This window comes from Muntiacus reevesi, chromosome 2, assembly GCF_963930625.1.
Source record: "Muntiacus reevesi chromosome 2, mMunRee1.1, whole genome shotgun sequence".
NCBI classification, from domain to species: domain Eukaryota; kingdom Metazoa; phylum Chordata; class Mammalia; order Artiodactyla; family Cervidae; genus Muntiacus; species Muntiacus reevesi.
This window is the reverse complement of record NC_089250.1, coordinates 29,574,546-29,601,184: the sequence shown is the minus strand read 5'-3', so window position 1 is coordinate 29,601,184 and position 26,639 is coordinate 29,574,546. Positions and strand designations below refer to the sequence as shown.

At 41.9% G+C, this 26,639-nt stretch overlaps 1 pseudogene; it reads right to left on the bottom strand.

Moving 5' to 3' along the window:
• Positions 1–7,214: 7,214 nt before the first annotated feature.
• Positions 7,215–18,962, bottom strand: LOC136157123 (small ribosomal subunit protein uS8-like; annotated as a pseudogene).
• Between the last annotated feature and the right edge of the window lie 7,677 nt (positions 18,963–26,639).

The following is a 26,639-nucleotide window of genomic DNA, read 5'->3' as shown; positions in this document are numbered from 1 at the left end:
TTCCCATCAAGAAGGACGGATGCACTCTACCCAGGGTCAACCCTAATGCATTCTAGAACATTTCTAAGGTGAAAGAGGAGTTCCCATGCCTATGTCTCTGACTGATTTTAGTGCCATTGCATGCTCAGAACCTATTCCAGCACACACTCATAGATCTGAAGTGGAGAAGGAAGTCTGGATCTTAGTGGTCTAGATGAACATTAACAGAATGCATGGAGGTCTGAAGACCTTGAAGACAGCGTCGCCTGTTATCCTGGAGACCCAGAAGTTGCGGTCTTCTAGCAGCTGGCTCGAGCAGAATTACATTGTGTCTGGAGGCCAGCCCAGACTCACAAATCCCCCCAGCTCCTTCCCCCCAGAGCCCAGCATTAGTTCTAAAACTCCTTATATGTATATGGTGACAGCTTCCTTAATATTGACCAGCTGTTTGGGTAACAGTAGTGCCAGGGATGACAGAGGACCAGCAGGAGTGAAACACTGATGGATACCAAAGGGAGGGTTCTGGCCAGTGAGCCATGGTGAGTCATTATAACTGAATTCTGCTGTGAGTACAAAGAGCCCGTGTCTTTTTCAGCAAGAGGTGCTACTCTGGAGTTCTCACTTGCATAGTAACTGATGCAATCCATATGGCTGACGGTCTGTGTAGAGCAGGCAGATGGAACCAGAAGGTCTAGGACAGTCAGCTGTTGTGGTCTGACCACAGAATCACCTGGGATATTAACACTACAGATGATTGGGACCTATCCTTGACCTACTGAATCAGAATATTCAGGGGTGGAGCCTTGGCGCACACACATTTTCAAACTCCACAAGTGATTCTCAGGTATAGCTTGGGTGGAAAACTACTATTTTTGAACAGTGCTCTACAAAATTAGGGTACAAAATGAGGACTGAATTCTGGTATTATGCAGTAAGCTAAATTGTGGAGATACATGGGGCCAGGTAATCCGTGGTCAAATGTGGCAGCAGAAGACCTTAACAAAAAGAGTGACAGCTGTTGATTCAGTGGTAAGTAGATAAATATACCTTCACCATGTGGCTAGAAGGCAAGTATTGGGTTAGCCAAAAAGCTCATTTGGTGTATTCCATGACATGTTACAGAAAAAAACAAACGAACTTTTTGGTCAACTCAATACTTAATTCTGTTTGAGATTATCTTCCTTTAGGTGGTACCAGGGAAAGAATAATACATTTTAGTCTGTGCTCAAGCATTTCCCCAAGAATATTATTTCAATTATCTTTCTTGGAAGAGATAAGAAGGACATGGTTAAAGTTAGGTATCAATAATTTTTTGAAATATATCATTAATCAGAAAGAACCTTCTCTGGTCATCTTGAGCTAGCCAAATATATCTCTTATCCCTAAGTGTTTAATTCCCTAAGTTAAATAAGGTGGTACCAACACGATTTGAATCACTGCTCTTCTGAATGGATTTGACTGAGTAAATAAATTCATGACTTGTACACACTTGCCATCAGAACAAGAATCAACAGTGGAAACAAAGCTCAACTCTGATAATAATGGGAGGAGAGGGGAAGGAGGAGAAGTAGAACAGCTGTAAGAAGGCAAAGCTGTTTGACAAGGGAGATGACTGCAGGGAAGATTAGCTGAGAGTCACCGTCTTCTGAAGAATATCCCCATAGGAAAGACAAGGAAAAAATGTAATCTCAGCACCCAGGGTACAAGAAGATTATTAACCTTTGCCAGCCACCTACACCCCCACCCATGGAAACATCCTCCTTGTGAGCTTGGATAGAAGAATAGCTCATTGACAGTTTATTGTTGCCACCGCATCCTTCTTTGTCAGTAGGTCACATTTCATTTCAAGGTTCCTGATGTTGACTGCTCAATTTGATCAAGACAAGAATAGGTTCTAATGGTTCAGATTCTAACCAACTCAATCAATCAATCCATGAACTTGTCCCTGAGTTGGCAGCATAATGTAATGTCACGACAGATATAAGGCCACTCAAAAGGCAGGATCACATTTAATGTTTTGAACGGGATCAGGGGTCAGCTGAGGTACTGCCAGCGCACAGGCAGAGGACATGGGCTCAGCCTCCCTAGGTGGCTGTGTAGAACAATCCTTCGTCCATATTCTTTTTTGTCTTTTGCACCCTCCAAATTCCATGACTGCCTCTTCATTTCAGGGAAGGGCCATGATACATAAGCCATCACTGAGAGTTATCACATCACAAAGATTTGGGCCTAAAAGACTCCCTGGGAGGACACTTAGTAGCCCAAATATCTGTTGACTAAGTATATCAGAGTTCCCTAGAGAACAGAACCACTAGGATATACTGCAGGTGTGTGTATAGATCGTGGGTACACGGGAGAGTGAGAGCAGCATGGTGAGATGGAAAGAGATGTACTTTGAGGAATTGGCTCACGCAATTATGGAGGTTAGTAAGACCAAAATCTGAAGGGTGGGCTCGCAGGCTGGAGACTCAAGAAAGAATCAGTGTTGCAGTTGAAGTCCAAAGGCTGTCTGCTGGCAGAATTCCCTCTTACATGGGAGAAGTGAATCTTTCATTCTATTCAGGCCTTCATCTGATTAGATGAGGCCCACCCACATGATGGAGGGCAATCTGTTTTACTCAAAGTCCACCCATTTAATGTTAATCTCATGCTTAAACACCCTCACAGACACACCCAGGTTAAGGTTTGACCAAATATCTGGGTACTACGGTCCAGCTAAATGGACACATAAAATGAACCATCACAGTGCCAGATGGATACGCTAACCAGCCTAGAGGACCATCGCTCCTCAAGCATCAGAGAGTATCAGGTACAAGTAGTCAGTGGCAAGGGTGTCCTTCCCCCGGTTGTAGGGTGGTGGCTAAAAGAACTAGGTATAGATAGACCCCAATCCATTAAAACACCACCTGGCCAGAAAGGGAGTCATTCTCTCTGAAAGTCACAGTGTTAGAAAGAATGAGAGAGACTAACGCTGCCATCTGAATAGAGTTCTTATTTCTAGCACACATCAGCACAGGGTTCTGAATAAGGATGGAGGGATGTGTCATGTTCTCAATGAACTGGAGCAAAGCATCATCTCTACTAGGGTGAGGCCAAGAGTGGACTCTCACATACTTCAAATCCCACTCTGCTGGAAGATTGCCTTTTCAATGCTTTGAGGGCTGTTTCCCAGGCTTCTGTTTACCATTTGTTTTCCCAGAAATCAAATTAAAATCTCTCTGGAAAAACTCTTAAAAGTAACATTGTGGATCATGTCCACCTTTATGAGTTTCACAGGACTACACATGAATAGGAGAGTCTATCCTGTAGAAGATTTTGGTAGAAGATTATTGTGTCTCAATTCAGGGCAATTAAGGTTACCACTGTCTCTTTACTGAAAAATGACCCACGCAAAACCAGTAACAGGCTTCCCGGGTGGTGCCAGTGGTAAGGAATCTGCCTGCCAATGCAGGAGACATAAGAGATGCAATTGAACCCAGGTTCAGTCCCTGGGTCAGGAAGATCCCCATGAGGAGCTAATGGCAACCCACTCCAGTATTCTTGCCTGGAGAATCCCATGGACAGAGGAGCCTGGCAGGCTACAGTCCATGGGGCTTCAAGGAGTCAGACATGACTGAAGCGACTTAGCATGCATGCACAAAGCCAGTAAAACCAACAGGAGAGCAGAGAACCCATTGTCACTACTGCAGAGTGAGGAGTCTTGTCATACCCTGCAGATTTGGAAGCTCTGAGTTCCAAGTCTGCTTGCACTGAGCGAACCCAACCAGTGGAGCTAAAGAACTTACATGATGTGAAGTAAATCAGACCAAGCCTAAGAGAATTGAGTTCAAGGACAATATAACAGATCCCCCATTTGGCTCCCCAGCGGGCTGCAGACGAGAGCAGGGTCTTGGTTTTGTTCCCTGTGGTGTCCCCAGAATCTGGCACATAACAACCTCTGCTCAGGAAACTTTTGTAGACTGACTGATTGCTAATTAAATCAAGTCCAAAGCAATCTTTCGTTAAGCTTGAACATGTATCATCACAGTGGTCAAAAAGGAATGGGACTTTTTCATAGGAAAATTGGAATGATCTCAGAGTGATAAATTTTTGAAATGAATTCATTTATAAAATAGTCACTGTCTCTGCCTGTCTAATTGGCCTTCTGTAAAATGAGACTGGGGGATGGCATTTTTACTTAGCACCCATACAGTAACACCTGGGGGCACATGCAATAGTTAAAATTTGGCAGGGGAGTGACACCTAAATTATTCATTCACAGCAACCCTTTTCCTTCCTAGCAGAGAGACAGCATCCTAGAAGATTCTGCCAGTCTGTTTAATCTGTCTGGATTTTCAACTCCTTGGTGGCAGAGACTGCATCTTATCCCCAAACCTACCCCACTGCTTGACATCTATAGAGTCGATGCTCAGATGATGACCATCAAATGCTTATATTTTCAATGTTTTCTTGCCCAGTAAAGAAACTGGAGCATGGGGGAATTTCAGGAAGCCTGTGATAATAGAAAGTTGGTAAAGTGCACAAAGCTGATTACAAGGGAATATCAGAAAGAATTAAAAGGATTAACAGGATATTGGCAAGGATATGCAAGGATGGGAATGATCAAGGACAGAAATGGTAAGGACCTAACATAAGCAGAAGAGATCAAGAAGAGGTGGCAAGAATACACAGAAGAACTGTACAAAAAAGTTCTTAAAGACCTGGATAACCACAATGGTCACTCACTCAGAGTCAGACATCCTGGAGTGTGAAGTCAAATGGGCCTTAGGAAGCATTACTACAAACAAAGCTAGTGGAAGTGATGCAATTCCAGCTGAGCTATTTCAAACCCTAGAAGATGATGCTGTCAAAGTACTGCACTTAATATTTCAGCAAATTTAGAAAACTCGATAGTGGCCACAGTACTGGAAAGGTCAGTTTTTATTCCAACCCCAAAGAAGTGAAAGTGTTAGCTGCTCAATCATGTCCGACTCTTTGTGACCCTGTGGACTGTAGCCCACCAGGCTCCCCGTCCATGGAATTCTCCAGGTAAGAATACTGGAGTGGGTTGCCCTTCCCTCCTCCAGGCTATCTTCCTGACCTAGTGATTGAACCCATGTCTCTTTCATCTCCTGCACTGGCAGGTATATTCTTTACTGCTGTGCTTTGGAAGCCCTGCCCCCAAAGGGTGATGCCAAAGAATGTTCAAATTACCATACAACTGTGCTCATTTCACAGGATAGCAGGGTAATGTTCAAAATCCTTCCAGCTAGGCCTCAGCTGTACATGTACCAATAATTTTCAGATGTGCAAGTTGGATTTAGAAAGGGTGAAGGAACCAGCGATCAAATTGCCAACATTCATTGGATCACAGAAAAAGCAAGGGAATTCCAAAAAAATCTACTTCTACTTTATGGACTATGCTGAAGCCTTTGACTGTGTGGATCACAAAAACCTGTGGATAATTCTTAAAGAGATGGGAATACCAGGACATTTTACCTGCCTCCTGAGAAATCTGTATGCAGGTCAAGAAGCAACAGTTAGAACAACAGACTGGCTCAAAATTGGGAAAGGAATATGTCAAGGCTGTATATCGTCACCTTACTTAATTTAACTTATATGCAGAATAAAAAGTGTGAAAGTCACTCAGTCGTGTTTGACTCTTTGTGACTCCATTGACTAAACAGTCCATTGAATTCTTCAGGCCAGAACATGGGAGTGGGTAGCCATTCCCTTCTCCAGGGGATCTTCCCAACCCAGGGATCAAAACCAGGTCTCCCACATTGCAAGAAGATTGTTTATCAGCTGAGCCACCAGGGAAGCCCTATGTGTGGAGTACGTCATGCAAAATTCTGGGCTTGATGAAACACAAGCTGGAATCAAAACTGCCGGGAGAAATATCAGCAACCTCAGATATGCAGATGATATCACTCCAATGGCAGAAGACAAAAAGGAACTAAAGAGCCTCTTGATGAAGGTGAAAGAGGAAAGTGAAAAAGCTGGCTTGAAGCTCAATATTCAAAAAACAAAGACTATGGCATCCAGTTCCGTCACTTTATGGCAAACAGATGGGGGAAAAATGGAAACAGTGACAGACTTTATTTTTTGGGCTCCAAAATCACTGCGGATGGTGACTAAAAACATGTAATTAAAAGATGCTAAAAAAAATAATAAAATAAAAGATGCTTGCTCCTTGGAAGAAAAGCTATGAGAAACCTAGACAGTGTACTAAAAGAGCTGAGGCATCACTTTGCCAAAAAACGTCTGTATAGTCAAAGCTATGGTTTTTGCCAGTAGTCATGTATGGATATGAGAGTTGGACTATAAAGAAAACTGAGCACCTAAGAATTGATGCTTTCAAATTGTGCTGTTGGAGAAGACTCTTGAGATTCCCTTGGACTGGAAGGAGATCAAACCAGTCAATCCTAAAGGAAATCAATCCTGAATAATCATTGGAAGGACTGATGCTGAAATTGAAGCTCCAATACTTTGGTCACCTGAGGCAAAGAGCAGACTCATTGGAAAAGACCGTGATGCTGGGAAAGATTAAAGGCAAAAGGGGAAGGGGGCAGCAGAAGATGAAATGGTTGGATAGCACCACCAACACAATGGACATGAGTTTGCACAAACTCCAGGATTTAGGGAAGAACAGGGAAGCCTGGCATGCTGCAGTCCATGGGGTCACACAGAGTTGGTCACACAACTTAGCAACTGAACAATAACAGGATATTGACAAATAGAGCAACACCCAAGGAGAATAACTAGAACATTAAGTAGGTGCTGCTGGTTCCCTGGCAGTCCAGTGGTTAGGAATCTGAATTTTCATTGCCGAATTTTCATTCATCTCTAGTTGGCAAACAAAGATCCCACAACCCACATGGCAAAATAAATAAGCTAATACATCCCACAACTCAAACAATTCCACAAGGACTTTGTCTTGAGGCAATTCTCATAGTTTGGGATGTCAAAAAGTACTTTATGTATACTTTTCAATAAAAAAAAAAAACATGTAAAGAAGCGTAACCAGGTCTTGAGTAAGAAATGTAACCAGGCCTTGAGTAAGTACTTATACTACCAGGATGTTGAATAGATTCTGATTTATATGAAAGGATATAGAGTAAGAGGTTAGGTCTTACAGGGCTTCAAAGAACGTGGAAGGTAGAGTTCCCAGTTTCAAAAAGCTTACACATTATACTTTTTTTTTTTTTTTTTTTTTGCCTGTTGAGGCACTTTATTTGCACAGATGTTTTACATCTTTAGCAAAAGAATCACAGGATTTTCCCTCCTGTGTGTTTTTATCTTGCTTCTTCATGGTCCATGATGCAAGCCGAGGCTGTCAGTACAATGAAACCAAACTGATACGACAGGAGCCAGATCATTCTGCCCTTTTTCTAGATGTCTGAGATGCACATCAAATCTGGGGCTGATCACTCCACACTTGGTTTGCCTGCCTGTAAGGTTCCCAACAATTTTCCCAACTCTGTGATCATCAGTGATTTCAAACTCAGCAATGCAACCATGCTTCACCATCATAATTAGAAACCAGATGAGGACTTTGGAGGACAGACTAATAAGAACCTGGGGTTTGCCTCTCTTGCTGGCATTGTTGGTACTCTTGAGAGCATCAGCCAAACCTTCCTGCGTACCATGATGGCAATATGGAAAGATGGCGGAAAGCTACGCTTTTTCCTTAACGATAACCTGGACCAAGTGTTACAGCAAGAAATAATAATAATCAGGGATTATTATCTACTCAGATAACTGATATGTATAATTATATATATAATCTTTAAATATCTAAAATATCATGTTATATACAAATATATATTACAAACATTATTTCTCTTTCATAAACCAAGTCACAGATTAAAACTCCACAGGTAAACAACAAGGTCCTACAATATAGCACAGGGAACTATACTCAATATCCTGTGATAAACCATATGGAAAAAAATATGAAAAAGAATGTGTATATATCTATCACTGAATCACTCTGCTGTGCAGCAGAAATGAACACAACACTGTAAATCAATACTTGAATGAAATTAATTTTTAAAATAAAAATTCAAACAAAGGAAATCAACCTTGAATATTTACTGGAAGGGCTGAAGCTCCAATACTTTGGCCTCTTGAGGCAAAGAGCTGACTCATTTGAAAAGACCCTGATGCTGGGAAAGATTGAAGGCAGGAGGAGAAGGGGACAACAGAGGACAATATGGTTGGATGGCATCACTGACTCAACGGACATGGGTTTGAGCAAGCTCTGGGAGATGGTGAAGGACAGGGAAGCCTGGCGTTCTGCAGTCCATGGGGTTGCAAAGAGTTGGACATGACTGAGCAACTGGACAACAACAAAAACCCACAAATATATTGTCATCTTATAATAGGAATGGAGGGATTTACTACTTTCAAATGAGTAAGCCTTAAAGTCATCATATTGAATGCTGCCAAAAAATCTCCAGCTCCTCTCAGAACCCACTCATCCCATTATAACTATAAAGTGGACCCATTATTAATGACTGTATTTTTGTTCTTGTAGGGCAATGTATCTCAACTATTGAGGTGCATGAATACTTCAAGGAACTCATGAAAGGTGTGGACCTTTCTCCCAAGAAAAATGCTTATATATTTTACTTCATTGTAGATGATTTTTGTTTGCAAAGATCCATTACTTCAAAGATGTATAGATGTGTTTTTCATGCAAAAATTAATGCATACTTCCTGAAATAAAAATTGAACTAAACTAAAATTCACAAACAATAAAGAAAATCTTACCTTTGCTCACATTTCAGCAAGCAGCTAAATTTTATTTGGCCTTGAATAAGAAGATGAAATTATAATGAGGTCCTGGTTACAGTGATGTTCATGTCGAGGTAATGTTTGACGTCTATTCAATTTTGACTTTTCTTTCTGATGGCCATAATGACTGAAAAACCCAATACACAAAAATCTGATGAGGTGTTCAAAGCCAGAGCTCCATAGTTAATTTTGAAAAAGGCCTGGGACCTGGGATCCTTTACTGCTTTGCTGCAATGCTTGTACCTGGACAAACATCTCCTCAAGCAACAAAATGCTAAGAAACCATAAGATACTAAAAATAACTATGTGTATGCACAGTTGGGGCAAGTTCTGGACCAAAGATACACAGAGACAAAAAAAAAAAAAACCCAACTGCCAGACTGCACATGACCCCTGCACACAATAGCACCAAAGAAGTGGGCAAATCACCGAAATCACCCCTCCAGCCCAACCTCTGGACACACTCCCACCCTCACCCCATGTAAGGAATCAGCTCACCTCTCCTTGGGGAGTGAGCAAAAGAACTTGTTTTTTGTTCTTCCTCCCCCACTGCTGCAGCAGGGACCCCAAGAAAGCCTTGCCTGAACTTTTGGTCTGGTCTTTGATCAATTTCTATTGATCAAGGAGGCCAAGAATCCTGGTCAGTAACAACTGTGTCAGAAGAGCCCAGGCTTACATCAATTCCTAAGATTCCAGGAAACCCCAATTCTCTGAATTGAATTAATGCCCCATCATCTCCTTTGTCTATGAGGTGACTTTAGGAAACTCTGCATCCTTGTCATTATCCTCGATGATTTTTTTTTAAAGGAGACAAATCATAAGTAGAGATCTTAGGGCTTAGGAGCATCTGGATTTCTCATCCCCTGGTTCTTTACTCCCCTTGTTCACAGTCCCTCAATCCTACTGGCTTCCATACTTGAAAGTGAAAAAAAAGTGATAGTCACTCAGTCATGTCTGACTCTTTGCAATCCCATGGACTGTAGTCCACCAGGTTCCTCTGTCCATGGGATTTCCCAGGCAAGAATACTGGAGTGGGTAGCCATTTCGTTCTCCCAGGGGATCTTCCCGACCCAGGGATCAAACCCTGCAATGGCAGGCGGATTCTTTACCACTGAACCACCAGTGGGTCCTTGTCTATTCCCACCCACCAACAACCTTCTCCACACAATGGTGTCCCTAAGCAACAGTCAAAGAGGATCCCAAATCTACTGCAGCCAAACAGAAGGACAACAACCCGAATGTGGTCTGAACCACTTTCCCCCAGAAGCACCGTTAACAGCGTGGTTGGGTTTTGTAATAAATGGTTCCCTTATGAGGCCATTATGAGCACACCAGGTGGGCTGGCCTTTCGCTAATCCCATTTGTTCCTATGAAAGAACACATTCCAAGTTCCACACAAGCCATAAACACTGGCTTTGGTAGCACCATGTGTTCACAGCTCAGGCATTGCTTGCAGAGGAAGCCACACTTGAACTTGACATAAGTTTCACCTTCTTTAGTTTTAATAGAACAGGGCAGAGATCCAAGAATCCAAGATTCCTATGGGAATAAATACATGATTTATGCCTATCCACAGCCCAATTGTCAGACACAGACGTTAACATCTTTTAAAGTTTAAAATTAAAAATGGAAGGTAAAAGGAATTCACACTCTGAAAGTGCACTTAAGCCCTTCAAATATTTTATCAAAATCTTTACAAGAAATTTGACTGATCACAAAGAAATCTTAGCAGTAAGTTTTCATTTCATATCACTCTATTCAATACTCTGTAATGACCTGTATGGGAATAGAAGCTAAAAAAACAGTGGATATATGTATACGTACAGCTGATTCTCTTGGCCATACAGCAGAAATGAATGCAGCATTGTAAATCAACTAGCGCTCAGTCGCTCAGTCACATCTGACTCTTTGTGACCCCATGGACTGTAGTCCACCAGGCTACTGTCTTAGGATTATCCCCATGAGAGTAATGGAGTGGGTTGCCATTTCCTCCTCCGGGGGATCTTTCCGACCCAGGGACTGAACCTGTGTCTTCTGCATCTCCTGGATTGCAGGTGGATTCTCTACCACTGAACCACCAGGGGAGCCTGTAAAATCAACTATACTCCAACAAAAATTAAAGAAGGAAGATAAGGGCTTCCCTGGTGACTCACTGGTGAAGAATTCACCCGTCAAAGCAGGGACATAGGTTCAATCCCTGGTGTTGGGAAGATCCCACCTGCCGTGGAGCAGCTAAGCCTGTGTGCTAGAAATATTAAGCCTGTGGTCCAGAGTCTGGGAACTGCATCTACTGACGCCTGAGTTGCCCTAGAGCCCATGGTCCACAACAAAGAGAAGCCACCACAACGAAAAGCCAGTGCACCACAACTAGAGTAGTCCCCGCTTGCGGCAACTAGATAAAAGCCCACACAGCAATGAGGACTCGGCACAGCCAAAAATTAATTAATAAGTAAATAAGGAAGGCAAAAGCTTCTAACCATCTGTTTTTTCACTGCCAGCCAGACCTCTATTTTCTCAACATTTTGTTTTAAGAGCAGACTGGAGAGCTGCCATATTCACTGTGTTATCCTAAGGGGCCCTCCTGGGCCAACCAAGCTAACAGAGAAGCTGAAAACATCGTGATTTGTCTCAGAGTAGAGACAACTGCCATCTCTCCAGACTGCCATCTCCCCAATGTGGTCAAAGTTGAGCCTTGCTATGCAACAACTGATTCCTGATTAGCTTTGGCCTTGTGTCCTCAGAGGCTAAAACCTCGGTGGAACATTAAGTTGGACACAGAGAGAATGTCCTTGGAAGGGTGGGTGCACAGTCAGCCAGAACGCAACTTCCTGTGTGCTCTCAGGTCCTAATGCACGGCTAGTATCCCCACGCTTAGCAGTTAATGAGAACAAAGCCGCTGCTTCAAATCTGTCTAGTGTGTGATTAATTGACGACACACAGGCTGACAGGTTGCCTCTCGCATTATTACAATGTAGTGGTGTTTTCTGGTCTCACCAATGGCACAAATCTTCATCACAGCAAGACCTCTGTGTTTGGGGTGGCAAATCTCCAGAACAGTGTTGTTTGGCAAAAACAGGCATGTTTTTAGCAACAAAATCCAAGACAATTGTGTACTACAACATGAACCCAGCTGAGTGGGGGTCAATTAACTGAGCATCTGGTACATCTGGGCCCAGGTTATTAACCACAGTCTTGATTGCCTTCACGTGTAAAACAAACAAATCTACCATGATCTAGGTGTATTTTACTTTTTTTTCCCCCCCACATAAGTCAGAGATTCAAATTTGTCTGCAAATGTTCTCTGGGCATTCGAAGTCCTCTGGATAATTCAGTGGGGGTGTTTTTTTTTTTTTTTAATCTTCTTAAATATTTAGGCTTATATGCCTAATATAAGCAATTATTTGTGTCGGATAGCATGTTTTTGAATGAAACATAAAGAACCTACAAGTCAAAGTGGCTTCAACATTAAAGAGCATTTAAGGCTCACTCACCTGAAGTGTCAATGAGTGAGGACGACGTCAGACGCGGTGCGGTCAGAACTTGAGCTCCAGGAATCCGAGCTTTTAGTTCCTCCTCCAGAATGGGGGCCAACAGAGACTGGAGTTAGGTACCACCTCCTCCTACCCTGGAGGAGAAAGCAAGTGTCTCACCTCGTGTCTATAGTTCTATAAACCAATCACGTCAGCTATTAGAATAGTAGGCACTGATTGGCTTATGCCCGAGGTATGAGCTCCTTCCCAACCTATCATGTGGCCAGAAAGATACAAGGGGGCTGTTAAATTATGCCAATCTATCCGAGGAATTCCTGCTGGGTTCATCCCACCTGAAACACCTGAATACTCTGCAGAGGGGCGGGGAAGTTCACTATAGAAATAGGAAAGAGAGGTAGAGCATGCTACAAAAGCAAATATTGAATGCGAACTGCACCATTTTCTTTCTTTCTTTTTTTTTTTTGCACCATTTTCTTTAAAGAAAAGAGCCGCTTTTTCTTTTTGTAACTGTCATTAGACATTACAGATATTTTTTAGAAGCAGCATATTTTTTAAGAGTAGAAAGAGCAAGATAGAAATCAGACAGTATTTATGCAAAAGAACAATTTTATCAATATTATCATGGTTAGGAATCCAAGTGTTCTGGAATTTGAGAATCTCCAGAGACTACCCTGGTGGCTTAGCGGTGGAGAGTCTGCCTGCCAAAGCAGGAGACAAGGATTCGATCCTTGGTCCTGGAGGATCTTACATGCCCAAGGGCAACTGAGCCTGTGCGCTTGAGCCCAGAAGCCACAACTACTGAAGCCTGCCCAACCTAGAGCCCACGCTCCACAGCAAGAGAAGCCACTGCAATGAGAAGCCCACAGCACAGCGACTAGAGAGTGGCCCCCCACTCACCGCACCTAGAGAAAACCTCGTGCAGCAACAAAGACCCAGCACAGCCAAAAAAAAAAACATAAACAAATATAAAATCACTAAAAGAAAATAATTGTATCCCCATCACTAACTAGCTGCCTGATGTTGGGTAAGTCATTTGGCATCTATGTCTCATAAGTGAGAATAACAATTAGCATCTCCATCATCAGGACTAATGAAAACATTCATTCAAGTAACTCTCCTAGCAGTAATAAGTGCGCCATGAAGTTATCCATCCTTCAGAATGTGGCTTCTATGGGCAGGGACCTCACTGGCCTTATTTACTGCTCTAAGCTCAGTGACTGGTGCTCAATAAACACTTGCAAATGAGTCCGCTTTGCTCTAACTCTCAACACCAGAATAAAGAAGAGGAAAGAGTTAAAGAAGTTAGGGGCCAGTACAGCTGGAGCCAGGTCTTGGTTGGCGGCCAGCAGGAAAATCCAGGAGGAATGGGGTTTGGAGTTGTAGATCCACTTTGACTGCTGTTGGAACACTGCAGCTGACAGGGTCTGGAAGAGAAGAGAGTGAAGTGTTTGCTAAATCCCACAGCACAGGCTTTTTTTTTTCTTTCTTTCTTTTTGAGCCTGAGAAGCAAAAAGCGAAACTGGATCATCTGGTTTAGTAACATAATCTTAAAATAAAATGAAAAATCTGGGAGTTTCTCTGTGGGGAAAAAAAGAACAAGAGGATTCAAAGGAAAAAAAGACAATAGAGGATTCAATCCCAATCATCTAAAAGCAAATATTGTTTTCTGGGATTTTCAGAGGTTGTCTACGGAAAGAGAAAAAAATTACAAGAGGAGGAATAAAATTGTGAAGATGTTTCAAATATGGGGACTCACATGCATCTTTAAAATGTACCTACAGGAATTCCTTACTCATACAGAAAAACATGCTCAGTCTTATGCTGGTCCTCCCCTGCCTCATCTGCTGGACTCCTGCCAAGATGTGGCAGAATACTGACTGCAAAAATGGGTCCTGTTTTGTGAGAAGAAACAAAACTAAGCTAAACTCTGTTCCCAAGATAAGTGAATACTCACTTTGGAATATTCAGAGAAACAATATAAGACAGAAGTCACGTGGAAAATATAACAAAAACACCGTTTTGCATATTTGTTTAAAATAGACTTTTAAAAATATTTATTTGGCTATGCCAAGTATTAGTTGTGGCATGTGAGATCTAGTTGCCTGACCAGGGATCAAACCTGGGCCCCCTGCTTTGGGAGCACAGAGTCTTAGCCACTGGACCACCAGGGAATTCCTTTAAATAGACTTTTCATTTAGGATAGTTTTATATTTACGGAAAGCTTACCAAAATACATAAATATCTAAGCAGTTTCCATATATATCCTGTACCTAGTATCCCCTGCTACAAGCAAGCATGAGTTTGATACATTTGTCAGGACCAATGAACCAATATTGACACACGGTTATTAACTGAAGCTCACACCTTACTCAGATGTCTTCAGTTTTTACCTAGCCCTTTGTCTGCTACAAGATTCCATCCAGAGTGCCACATCACGTTTAGTCAACAAATCTGCTTAGGCTCCATTAAACTGTGACAGTTTTAGACTTTGCTTCATTTGGGTGACCTTGACACTTTGGAGAAATCTGGTCAGGTGTTTTGTAAACTGTCCCTCAGTTTGGGTTTTTCTGATGTTTTTCTTTTGATTTGACAGGAATTTTAGTTTGGAGGAGGAAGACAAGTGCTGTTCTTACCAGGTCCTATTGAGGATACGTTATCAGCTTGACTTACCACTGATGATGTCAATCTTCTGTACCGTTACACCGTTTCCATCTTATGTCTTTGGAAGAAAGTCATCAAACCCTGTGTAGGGAGCTATGCTCTAGCTCCTCAAGGGGACAGTGTCCACATAATTTTTTTTTTTTTAATTTCTAATGTATAGGTATTTGTCTCTTCTTTCCACTTATTTGTTTGCTCAATCATTTATATTGGTATGGACTTGTGTTAGTCTACTAGCACTGCCTTAACAGTGCCTGGCAGCTTAAAAAAATAGAAATTCATTTTCTCACCATCCTGACGGCTAGAAGTCTAAGATCAGTAGGATTTTTTCCTAATGAGACCTCTCTCCTTGGTTTGCAGATGGCTGCCTTCTCACTGCATGCTCACGGTGCACATTCTGAGGATGAAAGATTTCTGGTATCTTCTCCTCTTAAAAGGGCATAGTCCTTTTGGAGTAGGGCCCGATCCTTATGATCTCATTTAGACTTATTTACTTCCTTAAAGGCCCTATTTCCAAATATAGTATCAATGGGGATTAGGGCTTCAGCAAATAATTTTTCTTTGTGGGGGGGACACAATTCAGGCCTCATACCTCAGGGCTCATAATGATTTACTTTACCCCTCGAGTTATAATCCAATAGTATATTACTTATTTTGCTTTTCAAGTAGCTTTTGGGAGCTCTTTTGTTTGTTTCTTGCCTCCCCTTGATAAACTCCATTAGTTTGGTTTCTGAGTACTTCCTTATTTTCTTGCTACAAGATATCCCAGGTTAATCTTGTCTAATACCTGCTCCCAGGATTAGCTGTTTCTCCAAAGACCCTAGTTCCTTCTATTGGAGAATGGTATTAGAAACCCACATCTGCTGCCTGGGTTTGCTTGTTGCTACTGGGTATTGTTGCTTTTAGGCCCTCTCACTTCTTTCAGTGCTTCCTTGTATCGACTTTTCAAAGAATCTGATATAGTGTCTTATCCCAAACCTAGAAAAGAGAAATAGATTGATAGAAAAAGTATGTTCTGGGGAATCAGACATCCTGTGATTTACGCTCAGGTAAATTACCCTGTGATTTTCACTACATACCTCCTGCAAGTAAATTATTGCAAGTTACTTAACCCCATCAAATTTAGGTTTCCTTCTTTTTATTTATTTACTTTCTTAAATATGTATTTATTTATTTGGCTGAGCTGGGTCTTAGTTGAGGCATCTGGGATTGTTAGCTATAGCGTGTGGGATCTAATTCCCTGATCAGGGATTGAACCCAGGCACCCTGCATTGGGAACGTGGAGTCCTAGCCACTGACCACCAGGGAAGTCCCTAGGTTTCCTTATTTTTAAAATGGAATATTTAAAAATATGGTAAGGGAGTTCCCTGGTGCCTAGTGGTTAGGATTCCAGGCTTTTACTGCCTTGGCCTGGGTTCAATCCCTTATCAGGGAACTGAGATCCCACAAACCATGGGACCAAAATCATTAAATAATAATAATAATAACATGTTAAAAGAGATTATGTACATAAAGGGCAAAGCAAAACATAAAGCTCATGACCAATAAATATTAATAACCCGTTAGCATAAATAGGCCACTTATTATGTCTGCAATTTGGACTTCTGAGCAAGAGATAATTGTTTTGCAAAATATTTTTCTCCACGTGCAAAATCCAATGCAAGAATCAGTTGACTTATTTATAAAGATTCTCTCCTGTATCTCAAACTATTGTTGTTCTTCAGTCACTAAGTTGTGTCCAACTCTTTGCAACCCCATGAACTGCAGCATGCCAGGCTTTCCTGTCCTTCAGTATCTCCCAGAGTTTCCTCAAACTCACGTCCATTGGATCAGATGCCATCCAACCATCTGTCTGTCACTTTCTTCTCCTCTTGCCCTCAATCTCTCCCAGCATCAGCATCCTTTCCAGTGAGTTGGTTCTTCGCATCAGATGGCCAAAGTATTGGAGCTTCAACTTCAGCATCAGTGCTTCCAATGAACACCCAGGACTGACCTCCTTTAGGATGGACTGGTTTTATCTCCTTGTTGTCCAAGGGACTCTCAAGAGTCTGCTCCAGCACCACAGTTCAAAAGCATCAGTTCTTCAGCACTCAGCCTTCCTTATAGTCCATTAACCCATTTAGTCCTCACAAATCTATATGATTTGCTGTTTGTATCTTCATTTTATAGTTGGGGAAACCTAGGCATAGAGATGGTAAGTAACTTGCCCACATACAGGTAAATGGCAAAGCTGAGCTATGGACCAGATATCTGGCTCCAGAATCCATGTTCTTAATACCCACAGTTTCAACATGTATCCGCAGCACTGGTTTCTAAACAGAATCACAGCATGACTGAGCTGACAGCAATGATTAGAGTTCAAGACAGAAATGTTAACTGTGTTTAAAGCTAATCTCTCTTCTCCCAAGAATGAGATGCAACTGAATGAGGCCACCCTGTGACTAAGGGCTAAACAGCAACCTTAATATCACTATAAAAAGAATTAAATTTTAGAGCCTTTCTCTCCCTGGGATTACCAGTATTTACAGGATTTGGTATGAAAATCTGTAGTGGCACAAGTTTTTCAAGGATTTCGTAGAAAATCACTCTAACATCTATTTTGTACAAGTCCTCCTTGCAAACCAGTAGAAAAATGGCTAAGTTTAATCCATTTGGTTTAGTTTTCTCCTTCCAGAAATGCTGCTTGGCATCTTTCTTTTTAACTTTATGAGAGTGTTTTAGCTTTCATCTGCTGGTTTTAATTTAACTTGTCATATTTCTATTTTTTTGTGCATGTGCCCAGAGGGCTTTGGGAAAAGGACACATTTTTTAATAAGTTGAAACAATAAAAGCCAGAAAGGTCAACTTTAGTCAATTAGTCACATTTCAAGCAATCTAAGCAGAAGACAAGAAATTCACTTCCAACCTTCAGATTGTTCTTGCAAAGACTGCTAGCCCTGGAAACAGACTAGGGCACTGCTGCACAGAGAGACATACAGTGGTCAAGGCCATGAGCACGGATGACTCACTGTCATGGTAAGCAGGAGGCTCCCTTATGTAAGTTACACAGATGACAAAATGCACAGATACCACAGGAGGCTTGTTTTACATGGGCACCAAAAGTCTTAACTTGATTCCATATCTCAGTTACAATCTGCTAAGATTGAAGTTTTCTCTAAGTCAGGGACACTGAGGGACACCAAGCCATAAGGTCCCATGTTTTCCAGATCTGGTGAGCAGTGGAGCAACCACATCTGTTTTAAAAAGTTGCATCATGAATAGTCCATTATTCTTTGGTGGGTCATGTGGCTGTGTTCTTATTTGCAGGAAAATGATCTCCTAAGAGCTTCCCTACACCCATTCTTCTCTAACCACACCCTATTAGTTCTGCTCCTGGAACTATTCTAGTTAATTATGTTCTCATCAGGTTGGCATCTCCTCACTAGAACATAAGCTTCAGGAAGGGAAGAACTATATCTCCTAAATTCACAATTATATCTCCAGGGCTGGCACTGTAAATAAGACACAGTTGGTGCTCATATCTATTGATAGGATAAAAATAAGGAATAAGCAAATAACAAAGTTAGGTAGGGCCGATGAAATTGAGAAGAATATAGTCCTTGCATGAGTGATATTGAAATCTGGTTTGGATTCTGCAGTTAGCTGGGAAAATATGAGGCATAGTTTCTATGGGCAAATTCCTTCCCTTCCTCCCTTTTTTCCTTCTTTCTTTCCTTCCATCCTCTGTGGCTCTTTTCTTCTTTTTCCCTTTCACCTGATTTGCAAAGTACCACAAGGAAATAAAGATGGTGGTAAATGTGGAAGAGATCAACTCAAATTTGGGAACTTTGTAATGAATAGTTCATCTAAATTGTTTGAGACTAAATCATTTTCTCACAAGAAAATCCCACACACTTTAAAGGATCACAGACACTAGAGGGCAGTCCTAGACACCCTCATGACATCTTCCAACCTTGGAATAAACATAGCAAACTAGTCTAGGGTTTAAATCACGTTCAGATCACCAATCAGGTGCTCTAGCCTTCGCCTCCTCCCATAGGTGGAGGACTCGTTCATGACATCCCCACCTATTTGTAGGAGATCTTTGGAGTCCTTTGTCCTCCTCCAAAGGCTGAATGAAGAGTATTGGGAAGCCGCAGCTGCTGTCTGCCCCTGAAGCCTACAACTATTATTCTTGTCTTTGGTCCATGGAGGTGCCTGTAGTACCACGTTCACAAAAGCCTCTCGTTTCAAGTCTTGATGCAATGGGGTAAAGATTTGTGTCCAGCACTCCACCTCCAAATTCACATGTTGGAATCCTAACCTCCAGTGTGATAGTATTAGGAGGTGGGACTTTGGGAGGCCATGAGGGCAGAGCCCCATGATGGAATTAGTGCCTTATCAAAGGAACCCCAGAGAACTCTCTAAACCCCTTTCTGCCATATGGGAATACAATAAGAAGTTGGCAATCTGCAACCTGGAGAGGCCTCTTGTGAGAACTCAACTGTGCTGCCATCTTGATCTTGAACTTCTGGTCTTCAGAAGTGAGGGGAATAAATTTCCGTTTTTAATAAGCCATCCAGTCTATGGTATTTACTTTCAGATACCTGAATGAATGAAGACACAAGTGAGGAGAATGCTCATTTCTCATCTTAAGTGACTCTCTTTCTCTGGGACCAGAGTAGTGAGGCCCTGCACCCCAACACCTCATTGAAATTTAATAATAATAATAAAGTCAATCTAATATAATCCTTTGGCACTGGACTGAAACATAAGCTCTTGGGAAACTGGATTTCCCCATTGCCAGATTCCAAATTTACAACTAAGATGTTGTGAATTTCTTCCCCTGGAAGTTTGCCTTAGTCACTATGGCCAACCCATCAGATGTGTGTAGGTTTTTCAAGATTCTGGAGTGAACTGGCCCTAATTAAAATCTGTAAATCAAGATCCTTCATATAAACTCAACTGCCAGGGGTCTTTGACTCTCAGGAAGATTTATCTCCAGATGTCAGGGCTCTGGAAGAGCATCATTGGCCTCATTTACCTTCCTTTTTTAGAGGAAGAACTGTTTTTATTTATTTTTATTTTTGTTTAAAGCAGAGTTGTATTTAAAAGGCTCATTCTAAAAAGAGATCAAGTCAGAGTCTGGTTTTGACTAGTGGGAATTTTCCTTCAGCTAAACCAACTGTTGACTGCGCTTGAAGAGCTGCCAACACGGGGGTCATGGGCTGCAGCACTTTTAACTTAAAAGTGGCTAATAAAGTCATGAAGGGAAATCATAAAAGAGAATTACAAACAAAATTATCAAAAAGAAAAAACAAAGATTTTACTATAATGAGATTCACCCTCCAGGGACCAGAAATAGGAAATTTGCAGACATAAGCTTATGCTAGCAGAGACACTTGACAGATTTAAGAGTTGTTTGCCCAATGTAAGTTTAATTGACCAGTTTATGCTAATAGGTAGTTTCTGATTCCAGAACACTGAGTCCAAACACTGAGTCCAGTGGGCAAAAAACAAAAACAAACCAAATAAACCTTTGAGATCACCTCAATTACCACAAATACAGGAAGAGATTGAAAACCTGCCTTCCATTGGGTGCTTCCTTTTTAAAGCTGATGGAGTCTTCAAGAGCATATTATTTTTACCTGGGCTTATTTTGTAAATGGTTGAAATAACATATTGAAATTGTGGTGTATTAATGAAATTATCAGGTATGGACTCTCTTCGCCCTTGATTTAGAGGCAAGGTCACTTTTTTTTTGGGGGGGGAGGCTATTTTTTTAGACACACCACACAGCATAAGGTTCCCCAACCAGGAACTGAACCCATGCCCCCTGTAGTGGAAGCATCACGACTTAAACCACTGGACCACCAAGGAAGTCCCAGGATCACTTTTTATCATATAAGGAAATAGATTTAAACATAGTGGGGAACAGTAATTGGTTATTAAGTAACAAATATATTTGATCTTCTGTTAAGAATATGCACCAATGGTTAAATGTTACAGCAACTCTATTTTTAAATATTTTGTACATGGCTACAACCCAGAGAGCATTTTTTTTTTCCTGTGGTACTATTTACTTATTTATTTTTGGAAAGTTTGGGCCAAATCTGTTCCATCTTTGACCTTTGGGTTCTTTTCTTTTCTGTTTAGGGAAACAACTATGTATACCTTTCTCAGCATTAAATATACACACGTACTCACATGCATGATAAACAATTACCAGACATGATTTTCTGACGAATAAATCAGTGCTAGAAGATCTTTAAAATGTCAAACTTCTCATTCAGTGTAAGACCTGTCATTGTCCATGTGTTCCTCTGACAGTATCCCAGGTTTTACTGATTGGCGTGGTTCCCATGTGTCAGAATAGTGACATGTACAAGACACCTATTCAGACCTATCCTGTCCCTGAAATTATTATAGTTTTTTTTTTTTTTTTTTTAGCTTCTTGAGAGATTTACTCTTCTCCCAGGTTTTTGGTCTCCTAGGGGAGGTCAAAGAGCTTCGAGTTAGATTGCTTTTCCTTCACTCTTTGAATACCAAGTGGAAACAGTGACAGACTTCATTTTCTTGGGTTCCAAAGTCACCATAGATGGTGACTGCAGCCATGAAATTAAAAGATGCTTGCTCCTTTGAAGAAAAGCTATGTCAAACCTAGACAGCGTATTAAAAAGCAGGGACATCACTTTGCCAACAAAGGTCCATATCGTCAAAGCTATGGTTTTTCCAGTAGTCATATATGAATGCGAGAGTTGGACCATAAAGAAGGCTGAGTGCTGAAGAACTGACACTTTTGAACTGTGGTGTTGGAGTAGATTCTTGAGAGTCCCTTGGACAGCAAGGAGATGAAATCAGTCCATCCTAAAGGAAATCAACCCTGAATATTCATTGGAAGCACTGATGCTGAAGCTGAAGCTCCAATACTTTGGCCAACCTGATTCAAAGAGCCGACTCATTGGAAAAGATCCTGATGCTGGGAAAGACTGAAGGCAGGAGGAGAAGGGGACGACAGAGGATGAGATGGTTGGATGGCATCACCGATTCAATGGACGTGAGTTTGAACAAACTCTGGGAAACAGTGAAGGACAGGGAATCGTGTGTGCTGCAGTCCATGGGGTCACAAAGAGTAAGATATGACTGAGTGAGTGAACAACAATGACCAAACCTTTTGCCGTGACCTCTTATAAAAGTACACAGCTGCTATCATGACTCGCAAACATGCCCAAAGGGCCAGACCAGAGAGCTTAATAATTCAGAAAGGTGACTTATCATTTTTGCCATAATTTACAAAGATATGCTTATAGACCGAATCGCCTGAGGAACTGGTTTTAGCATCTGAGATTCCTAGGTTCAAATCACACCACTGGGGCTTCCCTGCTGGCTCAGTGGTAAAGAATCTACCTGCTGATGCAGGAGATGTGGGTTCAATTCCTGGTCCAGGAAAATTCCACATGCTGCACAGCAACCAAGCCCCTGCACCACAACTATTGACACTGTGCTCTTGAGCCTTTGGAGCAGGTAACTACTGAGGTCCACCCACCCTAGGGCCCATGCTCTGCAATGAGGAGCCCATGCTCCGCAACTAAAGAGTATCCTCTTCTTGCTACAGCTAGAGAAAAACTGGTATAGCAATGAGGCCCCAGCACACTCAAAAATAAATAAATAAAAATTATTTAAAAAAAATAACACCACTTACTTGCTCTGTAAATTTGTATATGCTTGTACCTCTCTGAACCTTAAGGCCCTCATCTGTACAGTGGAAAGTGACACTGTATAAAATGTAGGCTTGTTGTATAAATCAATAACAAGTGTGTTTAGAAGAAAGGAACAAGTATATGAATCCATTATGCAGCAATATAATATAATATCATTGGCTGTATTGGCAATATAATAAGGCTGTGTATTGTCACCCTGCTTATTCAAGTTATATGCAGAGTACATCATGCGAAATGCCGGGCCAGATGAAGCACAAGCTGGAATCAAGAATGCTGGGAGAAATATCAATAACCTCAGATATACAGATGATACCACCCTTATGGCAGAAAGTGAAGAAGAACTAAAGAATCTCTCGATGAAGGTGAAAGAGGAGAGTGAAAAAGTTGGCTTAAAACTCAACATTCAAAAAAAATTCAAAAAAGAAAAAACAACTCAACATTCAGAAAACTAAGATCATGGCATTTGGTCCCATCACTTCAGGGCAAATAGATGGGGAAACAATGGAAACAGTGACAGACTTTCCTTTCTTGGGCTCCAAAATCACTGCAAAAGGTGACTGCAGCCATGAAATTAAAAGACGCTTGCTCCTTGGAAGGAAAGCTATGACCAACCTAGATAGCATATTAAAAAGCAGAGACATTACTTTGCCAACAAAGTTCGTCTAGTCAAGGCTATGGTTTTTCCAGTAGTCATGTACGGATGTGAGTGTTGGACTGTAAAGAAAGATGAGTGCCAAAGAATTGATGCTTTTGAACTGTGGTGTTGGGAAAGACTCTTAAGAGTCTCTTGGACTGCAAGGAAATCCAACCAGTCAATCCTAAGGGAAATCAGTCCTGAATATTCATTGGAAGGACTGATGTTGAAGCTGAAACTCCAATACTTTGGCTACCTGATGTGAAGAACTGACTCATTGGAAAAGATCCTGATGCTGGGAAAGACTGAAGGCGGGAAGAGAAGGGGGTAACAGAGGATGAGATGGTTGGATGGCATCACCAACTTGATGGACATGAGTTTGAGTAAGCTCTGGGAGTTGGTGATGGACAGGGAAGCCTGCCGTGCTGCAGTTCATGGGGTCGCAAAGATTTGGACACAATGGGGCGACTGAACTGAACTGATGTGGCAATAAGTAGAATTTTCTTCCTTGACCTATGTAGGGAAAGGGAGTTAGAGAAAGCGAGGTTTAGAAAAAGAGCAAGACCAGCACTTTACAGGAACAGATCACCTTTAATGAGGCGAGAAGGGGCAGCAGTCAGATTAGTGAGCTGCTGCACTAACCCAAGAAAAGAGTAAGTATATCCAGGCATCTATGTGGAAATCTACTGTCTTAAGGGGACCAGTTCTTCTCCAACGTTGTTTGGAGTAGTTATCTCTTAAATGACTGGGGCAAGGAATTCTGGAGATCAGCCAGAGGCTGGGACCTGCTGGGAGCTGGGCATAATCAACCTTAATGTCCATTTTTTTCCTCTTTGGGTTAGAGAGTTCTTTGTTTTGCATGGAATGGTGGGGAGGACCCAGAGGGGAGTTTTAACTCCAGGCTATTTTGAGCCATGTAACTTTCCTTCAACCCACCCATATCTTGAATTAAAAGATCAGGAACATGTTGCAAATATCAAAAATCAAGAGAGTAACAAAAGGGAATACCCTGGTCATATGCTGATTTATACAAATCATTTTATAATATTGAGCTACTTCTGTCTGAAGAACTGATGCTTTTGAACTGTGATATTGGAGAAGACTCTTGAGAGTTCCTTGGACTGCAAGGAGATCCAACCAGTCCATCCTAAAGGAGATCAGTCCTGAATATTCATTGGAAGGACTGATGCTGAAGCTCCAATACTTTGGCCACCTGATATGAAAAACTGACACACTGGAAAAGACCCTGATGCTGGGAAAGAGTGAAGGCAGGAGGAGAAGGAAACGACAGAGGATGAGATGGTTGGATGGCATCACCGACTCAATGGACATGAGCTTGAGTAAGCTCCGGGAGTTGGTGATGAACAGGGAGGCCTGGCGTGCTGCAGTCCATGGGGTCACAGAGTCAGACATGACTGAGTGACTGAACAGAACTGAACTTCTGTCCAGTAAGTTGGTATGTGGACCAAATGCATGTCTAAGATTATGCTGTTACATTCTACCTACTCAGGTGTTCCATTCCAACCTAAATCTTGCCTGCAATATGATGAATTTGCAAATTTCAGCATGCAGTCTCAGGAAATGATGGAGTTGGGGCTATTTCCCAGCTTCACTGTCTCCCACAGCTCTTTTTCGGCCATGTGTATGTTGCATGTGAATTACTCATTGAAATTTACTCCAGGGAATATCGCTTCTATTACCAATTGTAACCTGACCCAGAGTAGCAGACTTTGTATCCAACACAAATGGACTTTGGGACTGAGAAAAAAGTTTTCTGCCCTCTACCCTTAAGTCCTTGTCTGGGAAAGGACTATTCAGTTAGGAAATAATCCAGATGTGATGATTTGCTAGGTAATCTTCTGATAGCTTATTAATTTTTAGTATTTTTACAGGGATGAGACAGGCAAAGAGGGAAACATAAAATTTAAATCTGTCTACCAAGTGGGTTCTGATGTAAGACCGATAAAGTCTAGCTTTGCAAGGGGAGAAGAGATTTTCTGTGGGTGGACTCCCACATCTGCTCCATCAGAGTAGACCACTGCTCTGAATCACAGTTTGTGATTCCAGCTTCTTGGGGATCCCACACTAGTAACAGATTCAATAGGTGCAGAACCTAACTCACTGCATTCCTCCCATTCTGGCCTCCTTGCCCCATTGCTACTGTCTGTGAGTCTCCTCCTCTAAACTGATACCTGTAGACTCACCTTGGGTTTATCCTTCACTTTCACTCTGCTATCAGTCTGCTGGCCTTTTTCCTGTTAATTAACATTATGGGCTTCATTTCCCTTCCATCTGTTTATCATGTCAGAGTCCTCATCACTCTGCACATTTGGGCAACAGCCACTTGGCTTTCTCTTCTTCTGACAACTGACCTGCCCCAACACACACATCCTTCACTAAACTTTCAGAATCCTTGTAGAACCCACTACCTTTGCCTCAATAATTGTTCTTGTTATTAAGATCCTTTCTTAGGAGGTCCGTCCCTACCTCCCACTCCTCCACACCCCCACATTTTTATTCAAACCCCTTGCACAACCATATCATCTCAGCCTCTATGTCTTTAATACTTTGCCTCAATCACTACACCCACAATGTCTAAAGCCAAGCCTCCTATTCAAATTTCTTCTTAAATTGCCAACGAATCTCATTAAAATACTGTGGACTCTACTCCCCTCTCTCCTCTCTAGGTTTCATTTTCATTTAACCCCAGCGCCATCCTGTTTAACGCTTAATTGCTCTCTTTCCGGGTTAATTCTATTTCCCTGTAAGACCGCACGTTACGAAAAGGCTTCTGGTACCACGCTTCTCCTTTGCCTTTCCCCCCTACTCATCTTTCACTCCCTCTCCCAAGCAGAAGACACAGAAAGAGATCAATAACACCCGTGGATTGGAACTGACGTTTGAACTCCTGCAGATTCCCAGATTCCAACCTACACCCCCTACGCCTGCTGTGGGTAAACTGTGAATTCCAACATTCCCAATTTTGCCAGTCGTCACCACATTTACACAAGGCCACAGAAATTTAGGACCAAGGCATGTAACCTTCTCCACGTGTCTCTGAGAAAGACCTAAATACAATCTCCAGGATTGCTTTATTAGTTACCTCTGCATGGAAGTGGGGTGGAGGTGGCGGAGGAGAGGATTATTGGATTTAAACTTGACTTCTCAGTCACAGACTGCGTCGATTCTGAGGGATCTTTAGGCTGCAGAGGTAATGCCAAGATCTCGGCTTTGTCTGGCCTCTTCCCTCGTGGTGGGGTATGCTTTTACATCCTTCCATTTGGGAGAAAGCAAAGCAAACCCTCGCCCAAGGCTGAGCAGAGGCGGGCGGAGCGGCTTTTGGGGCGGGGGGGGTTGCTTCCAAAGCCAATGGCTTGAATTGGCAAGCGGGAGGCTCAG